The sequence below is a fragment of the Nomascus leucogenys genome, chromosome 7b (genome assembly GCF_006542625.1).
Source record: "Nomascus leucogenys isolate Asia chromosome 7b, Asia_NLE_v1, whole genome shotgun sequence".
In the NCBI taxonomy this organism is placed as follows: domain Eukaryota; kingdom Metazoa; phylum Chordata; class Mammalia; order Primates; family Hylobatidae; genus Nomascus; species Nomascus leucogenys.
The window spans coordinates 109,731,128-109,733,532 of NC_044387.1; the positions used below are offsets into that span (position 1 = coordinate 109,731,128).

Below are 2,405 nucleotides of genomic sequence, written 5' to 3' on the forward strand. Positions count from 1 at the left end.
TATAAACAAAACGTGAGATGTTCAACAATAAATCTGCTAAGTTCAACTGTGTACCAAGCTGCTTTGGAGAACTGCAGCAAACTCGGCAGCAACTGCAGCAAACTCAGAGGGTGCCCTGGGATATTCTGCATTTTGGAGGGAAACAGGGCAACGCAAACTTCTGTCAAATTCCTCACAAAATATCAGCTAAGCTAATTCACACGTTCAACATCGCATTGTGCCACATTTCATTTTGTGCATACCTTAGCAAAATTAGGTGTTCAATGGTGACTATCAAAAAAGAAAGTACTGTGCAAAAATTAGTATGGAAGAGGGTAGGAAAGCTTGATCTAGGTAGTTACTTACTTCGTACATAAGCAAAAATTTAGAATTGTCATTTTTTGTGCTTTTCTGTATTTATTTACTTTTATTTTTTATATTATTACTTTTTTGAGATGGAGTCTCGCTCTGTCGCCCAGGCTGGCGTGCAATCTCAGTTCACAGCAACCTCCGCCTCCTGGGTTCATGCCATTCTCTGCTTCAGCCTCCCGAGTAGCTGGGACTACAGGCGCCTGCCACCATGCCCGGCTAATTTTTGTATTTTAGTAGAGATGGGGTTTGTATTTTAGTAGAGATGGGGTTTCACCATGTTGGCCAGGCTGGTCTGGAATTCCTTACCTCAGGTGATCCGCCTGCCTCAGCCTCCCAAAGTGCTGGGATTACAGGTGTGAGCCACCATGCCTGGCCTGTATTTATATTATACCTCAATAAATAAATAACCAGCCCGCGCGCCCAGCCGGCGAGAGCGCGGCGGCCCGGCTCCAGCAGGGCCGCGCCAAGGCAGGCGAGCCCCCGCGGCGCCCAGGAGCGGGCCCTGGCGGCCGCCGCCTCCCGGCGCGGCATTTTTATTCAGGCGACGCTTAAGGGAGCCCGGCCGCGCCCGGTGCATTGTGGGAGCGGCCCGCGGCTCGTTTTTCGGGAGGAGGCGGAGGGCGCAAAGCGAGCAGTGGATCCACAAAGAACCCAGCCAACCCGCAGAGGGAGGGGAGGGGCTGAGCTGTGAGGAGAGCGGGGCCCAAGAACCATGTCTACGCGGGAGTCCTTTAACCCGGAAAGTTACGAATTGGACAAAAGCTTCCGGCTAACCACATTCACTGAACTGAAGGGCACAGGCTGCAAAGTGCCCCAAGATGTCCTGCAAAAATTGCTGGAATCTTTACAGGAGAACCACTTCCAAGAAGATGAGCACTTTCTGGGGGCCGTTACGCCAAGGCTGGGCATTGGGATGGATACTTGTGTCATTCCTTTGAGGCACGGTGGGCTTTCCTTGGTTCAAACCACAGATTACATTTACCCGATCGTAGACGACCCTTACACGATGGGCAGGATAGCATGTGCCAATGTCCTCAGTGACCTCTATGCAATGGGGGGTCACGGAATGTGACAATATGCTGATGCTCCTTGGAGTCAGTAATAGAATGACCGACAGGGAAAGGGATAAAGTGATGCCTCTGATTATCCAAGGTTTTAAAGACGCAGCTGAGGAAGCAGGAACGCCTGTAACGGGCGGCCAAACAGTACTAAACCCCTGGATTGTCCTGGGAGGAGTCGCTACCACTGTCTGCCAGCCCAATGAATTTATCATGCCAGACAATGCAGTGCCAGGGGACGTGCTGGTGTTGACAGAACCCCTGGGGACACAGGTTGCAGTGGTTGTGCACAAGTGGCTGGATATTCCTGAGAAATGGAATAAGATTAAACTAGTGGTCACCCAAGATGATGTAGAGCTGGCCTACCAGGAGGCGATGATGAACATGGCGAGGCTCAACAGGACAGCTGCAGGACTCATGCACACGTTCAATGCCCACGCCGCCACTGACATCACGGGCTTCGGGATTTTGGGCCATGCGCAGAACCTGGCCAAGCAGCAGGGGAAAGAGGTGTCGTTTGTAATTCACAACCTCCCGGTGCTGGCCAAGATGGCTGCGGTGAGCAAGGCCTGCGGAAACATGTTCGGCCTCATGCACGGGACCTGCCGGGAGACTTCAGGCGGCCTTCTGATCTGTTTACCACATGAGCAAGCAGCTCGGTTCTGTGCAGAGATAAAGTCCCCCAAATATGGTGAAGGCCACCAAGCATGGATTATTGGGATTGTAGAGAAGGACAACCGCACAGCCAGAATCATAGACAAACCCCGGATCATCGAGGTCGCACCACAAGTGGCCACTCAAAACGTGAATCCCACACCCGGGGCCACCTCTTAATCTAGACAGAAATAGCTGTTTGGTTTTGTTTTTAAATAGATCTATTTCCCTTATCACTTCAATTAAAGACTATAAACAACAAAAATCTCATTGTGTCTACACATCGGGGTGACCTTAGGTCGGTTTGTAAGTGGATACAATTAATAAAATAAAATCCATTGC

At 50.7% G+C, this 2,405-nt stretch overlaps 1 pseudogene across 1 annotated transcript; it reads left to right on the top strand.

Moving 5' to 3' along the window:
- The first annotated feature begins 1,009 nt into the window (after nt 1-1,009).
- Nucleotides 1,010-2,405, top strand: LOC100597458 (annotated as a pseudogene). The gene has a single exon (XR_001116083.2). The product of XR_001116083.2 is annotated as a selenide, water dikinase 1 pseudogene (transcript).